The 8415-nt window shown below is 34.9% G+C and overlaps 1 pseudogene; it reads right to left on the bottom strand.

Annotated features, from left to right (window-relative positions):
* Positions 1 to 809: 809 nt before the first annotated feature.
* LOC105614379 (olfactory receptor 4P4-like) lies at positions 810 to 1732 on the bottom strand (annotated as a pseudogene).
* Between the last annotated feature and the right edge of the window lie 6683 nt (positions 1733 to 8415).

Genomic DNA, 8415 nt, shown 5'->3' with positions numbered 1-8415 from the left:
AATATGTTCCAATTTTTATATAGTTATTCTCACATAAATCATATTGTTGTTGTTCAGTTCCTACATTTTTGCTTTTCAAGAGTTGTAATGAATATGGGAAGTCCTCAGGTGATTAGAAAATAAGACTTTAAATTTCAGATACTCTTTTTTTATGAGACTGCAGGGAGTATAGCAAGGTCCTATGGACTTTCTGTCTGGGATGATCAACATGAGTGTAGCTTGTGTACATTTGGAGATTCGTTTCATAGAACTAAAGTATAGGGAGATTCGAATGGTAACCTCCATTTAGCGACTTATGGAAACAGAAAAAAAATCAAAGCAAAGTAAAACTTCAGCAAGGAAATGATGACTCTTATTACTAGGGGACGGAGAAGGTAATGGCATCCCATGCCAGTACTCTTGCCTGGAAAATCCCATGGATGGAAGAGCCTGGTAGGCTGCAGTCCATGGGGTCGAGAAGAGTCAGACACGACTGAGCAACTTCACTTTCGCATTTCACTTTCATGCATTGGAGAAGGAAATGGCAACCCACTCCAGTGTTCTTGCCTGGAGAATCCCAGGGACTGGGGAGCCTGGTGGGCTGCCGTCTATGGGGTCACACAAAGTCGGACACGACTGAAGTGACTTAGCAGTAGCAGCAGCATTACTAGGGGAAGATGTTAATAAGAAACATGGATTGATAGAAGAAAGGATTTCAACTAATGCTAGTGTTTATGCTTAGTTTTTGTAATGTAAATTTCATTGTTTATTAAACTAAAGTAAGCAAATATCAATTGAATAGGATGTGTAATGAGAAGGCAAAGTGACTTTCAGATGATTTGCCTTGCAATCAAAAATGGTTTCCTGCACCACATCTTCCTCAGGGCATTCTTCATCTCTGTATTTCTGAGAGTGTAAACCAGAGGGTTGAACATGGGAGCAATGAGGGTGTAGAAGAGAACATCTTGTCTTCTGGAAACATTGTGGCCGGCCTAATGTAAATGAAGAGAATAGGCACAAAGAACAGAACCACAACTGTGATGTGGGAACTACAAGTGGAAAGAGCTTCGTACCAGGTTTCTGAAGGGTAAGCCTTGATGGTGTATAATGTAAAAATGTAGGACAGCGTCATGACTACAAAGATCACCAACCCCATTATGCCTGCATTGGCCACCACTAGGATCCCAACTCCGTAAGTGTCTATGCAGGCCAGTTTCAGCAAAGGATACACGTAACAGAAACAGTGACCTATTTCATCAGGGCCATAGAATGGTAAGTTAATGGTGAGGAGACCCTGGACAAAGGAGTGCAGAAATGCTCCAGCACGACAAGCACTGACCATTGCACAGCATCTGTGTCTGCTCATGATGATGGTGCAGTGCAGGGGCCACATAGCAGTCAGAGGCTGTCATGGTGAGGATACAGACTTCAATCCCCTAAAGAAGTGCATGGCAAAAAGCTGCGTCATGCAGTCTGTGGATGAAATTGTGCTACTTTCTGCCAGCAAGTCAGTGACTAACTTGGGTGTCACGGTTGAGGTATAACACAGATCTGATAGAGCAAGGTAAATAAAGAAGAAGTGCATGGGTTGATCATTTAGCTGACTGCATGTGACAGAAATCATGATGAGCAAGTTTCCCATCCAAATAGCTATGTAACAAAATAAGAATAGTGGGAAGCACACATGTTTGATTTTCATGTTCTGGGAAAGTCCCAAGAGAAAAAATTCAGTTATGTTATTGGCATATTTCATGGTCTAATACAGTGAAGACTCAGTGAGTTTGCCTTAAAAAAAAAAAAAAGGACTGGTTAGCATGAGAAATATTGACTATGCATGGTGTCAATCAGAGTGAGTGTTGGAGAAATACATTCATTTAATAAATCAGCTTCCTATACTATACTTTTAAACAGATAATTCTAAACTTTGTATGAAAATCTTGCCATATAATATACCAGATCTTATTATTTTCTAGAATGAAAGAGAATAGTATCAATAAGTACACTTGCTCAAATATAAACAAACATGCACAGTCATCTTACTTATGGGATGAAAAGTGAGCTTAGGAAAGATACATTTCTTTTCCTGAAAAAGCTTGTTCACTTACGAGATTCAAACAAACATACTAAAAGTAAAGGGAGTAAGGTCAGTTGTGCAATTGCAGGATAGAACCCTGTATTTATTTAAAATACTGATAATTTTCTTGTGGAATATGTTTTAAAAACCCACAGCAAACATTATCCTCAATGGTGAAAAATTGAAAGCATTTCCCCTAAAGTCAGGAACAAGACAAGGGTGCCCACTTTCACTGCCACTATTCAACATAGTTCTGGAAGTTGTGGCCATAGCAATCAGAGCAGAAAAAGAAATAAAAGGAATCCAAATTGGAAAAGAAGAAGTAAAACTCTCACTGTTTGCAGATGACATGATCCTCTACATAGAAAACCCCAAAGACTCCACCAGAAAATTACTAGAGCTAATCAATGAATATAGTAAAGTTGCAGGATATAAAATCAACACACAGACATCCCTTGCTTTCCCATACACTAAAAATGAGAAAGTAGAAAAAGAAATTAAGGAAACAATTCCACTCACCATTGCAATGAAACGAATAAAATACCTAGAAATATATCTACCTAAAGAAACTGAAGATCTATATATAGAAAACTATAAAACACTGGTGAAAGAAATCAAAGAGGACACTAATAGATGGAGAAACATACCGTGTTCATGGATTGGAAGAATAAATATAGTGAAAATGAGTACACTACCCAAAGCAATCTACAGATTCAACGCAATCCCTATCAAGCTACCAGCAGTACTTTTCACAGAGGTAGAGCAAATAATTTCACTATTTGTATGGAAATGCAAAAAAAAAAAAAAAAAAAACTCAAATAGCCAAAGTAATCTTGAGAAAGAAGAATGGAACTGGAGGAATCAACTTGCCTGTCTTCAGGCTGCACTACAAAGCCACAGTCATCACGACAGTATGGTACTGGCACAAAGACAGATCAGTGGAACAAAATAGAAAGCCCAGAGATAAATCCACACACCTATGGACACCTTATCTTCAACAAAGGAGGCAAGAATATACAATGGATTAAAGACAATCTCTTTAAAAAGTGGCGCTGGGAAAATTGGTCAACCACTTGTCAAAGAATGAAACTAGAACACTTTCTAACATCATACACAAAAATAAACTCAAATGGATTAAAGATCTAAACGTAAGACCAGAAACTATAAAACTCTTAGAGGAGAACATAGGCAAAACACTTTCTGACATAAATCACAGCAGGATCCTCTATGACACACCTCCCAGAATACTGGAAATAAGAGCAAAAATAAACAAATGGGATCTAATTAAAATTAAAAGCTTCTGCACAACAAAGGAAAGTATAAGCAAGGTGAAAAGACAGCCTTTGGAATGGGAGAAAAGAATAACAAATGAAGCAACTGACAAACAACTAATCTCAAAAATATAAAATCAACTCCTGACGCTCAATTCCAGAAAATTAAACGACCCAATCAAAAAATGGGACAAAGAACTAAATAGACATTTCTCCAAAGAAGACATACAGATGGCTAACAAACACGTGAAAAGATTCTCAACATCACTCATTATTAGAGAAATGCAAATCAAAACCACAATGAGGTACCATTTCACACCAGTCAGAATGGCTGTGACCCAAAAGTCTACAAGCACGAAATACTGGAGAGGGTGTGGAGAAAAGGGAACCCTCTTACACTGTTGGTAGGAATGCAAACTAGTACAGCCACTGTGGAGAACAGTGTGGAGATTCCTTTAAAAATTGCAAATAGAACTACCTTATGACCCAGCAATCCCCCTGCTGGGCATACACACCGAGGAAACCAGAATTGAAAGAGATGCGTGTACCCCAATGTTCATTGCAGCACTCTTTATAGCCAGGACATGGAAGCAACCTAGATGTCCATCAGCAGATGAATGGATAATAAAGCTATGGTACATATACACAATGGAGTATTACTCAGCCATCAAAAAGAATACATTTGAATCAGTTCTAATGAGGTGGATGAAACTTGAGCCAACTATGCAGAGTGAAGCAAGCCAGAAAGAAAAACACCAATACAGTACACTAACACATATATATGGAATTTAGAAAGATGGTAAAGATAACCCTGCATGCAAGACAGCAAAAGAGACACAGATGTAGAGAACAGTATTTTGGAGTCTGTGGGAGAGGGAGAGGGTGGGATGATTTGGGGGAATGGCATTGAAACATGTATAATATCATATAAGAAACGAATCGCCAGTCTAGGTTCGATGCAGGATACAGCATGCTTGGGGCTGCTGCACTGGGATGACCCAGAGAGATTATATGGGGAGGGACGTGGGAGGGGGGCTTAGAATTGGGAACACATGTACACCCATGTTGGATTTATGTTGATGTATGACAAAACCAATACAGTATTGTAAAGCAAATTAAAGTAAAATAAAAAAATAAATAAAAATATTGCATTAAATCATTATTATCTTTGAGTTGCTTGCACACAAGACAAGTAACTCATTTGCATCACTGAAGAAAAGCTACGACAAACCTAGACAGCATAAAACATTTCACTTTATCAGTATAGGTCCATATAGTCAAAGCTATGGTTTTTCCAATAGTCATGTACAGATGTGAGAGTTGGACCACAGAGAAGGCTGAGCACCAAAGAATGAAGACTTTCAAACTATGATGTTGCAGAAGACTCTTGAAAGTCTTGACAGCAAGGAGAACAAACAAGTCAATCCGAAAGGAAATCAACTCTGAATATTCATTGGAAGGACTGATGCTGAAGCTAAAGTTCCAAAATTTTGTTCACCTGATGTGACGAGATGACTCACTGGAAAAGATCCTGCTGCTGGGAAAGAGTCATGGTAACAGAGAATGGTATTGTTGGATGACATCATTGACTCAATGAACATGTATTTGAGCAAACTCCAAGAGACAGCGAAGGACAGAGAAGCCTGACGTGCTACAGTCCATGAGGTCACAAAGATTCGGACATGCTTAGCGACTGGACAAGAAGAAACCTTGATTCTGGAAAAAAGTCTGATATATTTACAAGCATTGTGGAGAATAGTAAAGAAAATGCTGTATCAGGTGAAGCAAAAGTAGCTGTGGCATTTTTTTTTTTAATTTAGATTAGGAAAAATAACAGTAATTATACAAAAAAATTGAGAAACAAATGTTGCCAAAATGACTAATAACAATAATATAGAAGTGAATGGCATTTGCTTTATAGGGATTAGGCTTCAATGATTTTTATAATAGAATATTTTATAACTTGATTAATCATAATGTCCCTGCTTTGTTATCTTTTAGGTTACAATGATTTCTTTAAGAAATAGTGACAATTTCATAAATAAATATCCTAAGGAAATATTTTTAGAATATCATACATAGCATTTCTATAATCAGAAAAATAAGTAGAAGTTACTTTCTTAAATTCTTTTAGTTTAGGTTGTAGATACTTTCATTTCCAATTAATTTTCCAATATGCTTCTATAGTTTATAAGCATATTTTTAATCCAAGAATTTAAGATCATTTTGATAATTTGCTCATATGATCCTGGAGAAAAGCATATTCTAACTGGAAAAAAAAAGAGTAGAAACATTCCATTAATTCATAGTTAGGATAGTATGAAAATCTATCTCTCTCATGTTAACTAGATGGTATCTTAACAAAATGGGAAAATAATTAGAACACTTAATTAGTTTCCTTTTTTTTTTTCCCTTAAAAGTCTCTCCTTGATAGCCTCCAAATTAATATCAAAGGCTTCATAACAATGCTATTTAAATTATAACTTACATTTCTAATACCTTTTCATTATTTCCAATTTCCTTTGTTAATATTAGAGTTACTGATTTTATATACACAATATCCTCATTTCATATTTATTTGATTTAAAGAGAACATTTCATATGATAAACTACAAGGACTAGAATTGCTGCTAAGACAAATTCATTATTTATGACAACAAGTTTCTCTTTTTTAATATGAGCATTTCTAGTATAAATATAAATATTTCATGGTAGTCCAGGTAGAATTAGCAGGTACATACTGTGCAATGGACACCAATTATTTTCTCTTTCAGTTTGTTTTTCTTCATATCATTGTGTATAGATTGAGTATCTCATATAGCATAACAAAAAATAAACAAAAATGTGCTGAAATATTAATAGCTAAAAATGAAGCCATTGCAATTCATATCAAATTGATTTTTATTACAGATCTTTCACAGACATAAAAGATAAGTAATGATAATAATACCTAATATTTCCTGGAAGAAGTTTTATACATTTCATATGAATTGAACCGTTAATCCAAATAATTGTCCAGTGACCGTTTTGTTATCTCTTTTTTTTTGTAAAAAAGGAAGCCAAATACTTAACAATTTGGGTAAATACTGATAAATACTAAAGACTGTTTTTAGGTTTATTTTAATTTTCTTTCACTATCCAGATATTGCTAATTTGGTTTTCAGGCACAAATTAGTTTTATGATTCTAGGGACATGTTACTTTTGTTTGTTTATTTTTGTTATTCCTTTCATAACCAAATTGTCTCACAGAAAAAGTTATGAATAAGCTGAATGTTTTGCAACAGCTGTACCAATTCTTGGCTAAACTAATTGTATTTGCTCTCTGTGTAACTGTTCATCCTGTTCTCAATCTTCCTGAATGAGTTTGCTCTACCTTGACATTCAGGATCCTCTGATACTAAGGTTTTCTGTATTGTAACATTTTGCTTTTTTAATTACTCATTAAATACATATTATGCAGAGTAACAAAGGAGGCAGAAGAGTGATGAATCTCTGTATCAGTACATTCCCTTATTTTATCTGTACCCTTTTTTTCTTTAATATTTTTTCTCTTCATTTTTTTTCTCTTCTGTCTTAAGTATAAGTTTTTTCTTTTCTTTAGTATAACCCCTATGTGACACAAATGCTATTATTTCTCCATGAATATCTCAAAATCATACCAAAAATCTGCTTAATTTTGACATCTGTTGAGGCATATGACAAGGGGAATTAACGTATGTAATCAGCATGTTTATAGATAAAATTTAATTTAAATTGTATATGCAAATTTTATCTTTTGTATTGAAAGTAATTATTATTTACTATAGGTTGATTGAAATTTTACTTACCAGGTGATTATCTCATTAGATAAAATCCTTTATCTCTGACTAAATGCTAGCAATGTTTTTAATGCAGTCAGAATCTTAACCACACTGCTTGAGTTAATGAACTTTATCTTAAAATCACATGAATCTTGGTTCTGGGACTTTTCTGCTGTCCTTACAGAAATAGTAATTGCTATCCTGATTTTTGAAACTAAAATCATCTAAGTTTTTAGGTGATCTAAAAATCATTTAGATTTTTAAAACTGAATCATCACTGGCATTTATGTTGAATAGTGCTTTTGTTTTCTACCAAAAGTTATATCTCCTCTGTGGTTCTGGGAATGGAAATGTATACATAAGCCTTCTGTTCGATTTCTAAGAGGTATTTAAATAGATGACCTTGGAGATTATAACCACCAACCTCCTTCTCACTTTTTGTAAGGATGAGACAGTTCCCCCAACAAAAGCTGCTCAAGTCCTTCAAACATACCTATGTCACAGCTATTAATTCCTTATATTCTGAGGAATATGAGTACAAACTGAAAGCCCACTTTTGTTCAATACTGAGACTATAATCATGTCCTTTACGTTGAAACAAAATTTGAGGAAAAACTAAGAGATAATATCTGAACAGAGGAAATAGTAGAAAATACTGAAGAAGCCAAAGGCCAAGAAAATTAGAAACAGGATTTTTATTTTATTTTTTGATGTAGATCATTTTTAAAGTCTTTATTGAATTTATTACAGTGTTGCTTCTGTGCTTGTTTTATGCTTTGGATTTTTAGTCATGAGGCATGTGGGATCTTAACTCCCCAATCCAGGGATCAAACCCACACTTCCTGCACTGGAAGGCAAGTCTACTGAACTGTCAGGGAAACTCCAGACCAAGTTTGGAAGTTTGGTTTGCTATGGAATAAACTGTTTGGAAAGAGAATGAAAAACATTCTCTGTGTTGCTTCAAGTTTAAAGCACCCTCTCAACCTCACTAGATGCTTTATTATATAGTTTTAATTTTCAACTTGTTTAAAATATGTGCTTATTGCAGTAGAAACTTAACTGCATTTCCATCGGGTGAGGTGTCAAAGTAATGTGTATTTGAAGAAAATTAATTTATAGCACAATATATAATATTTTTTAAAGTAATCTCTGTGTGCTTAAATGGAATACACATTCCAGAGTCTCTGGTTCAAGTGAACTGGAGCTGTCCATGAGATCTCATCAGGTTTATTAACCTCTATTTCCACAGAATATACAAACTTCTAATTCCATAGAATTTTTGTAGTTTCT

The sequence above is a fragment of the Ovis aries genome, chromosome 4 (genome assembly GCF_016772045.2).
Source record: "Ovis aries strain OAR_USU_Benz2616 breed Rambouillet chromosome 4, ARS-UI_Ramb_v3.0, whole genome shotgun sequence".
NCBI lineage: Eukaryota > Metazoa > Chordata > Mammalia > Artiodactyla > Bovidae > Ovis > Ovis aries.
Note: the sequence above shows the minus strand (reverse complement) of the source record. Positions and strands in the feature narration are given on the sequence as shown.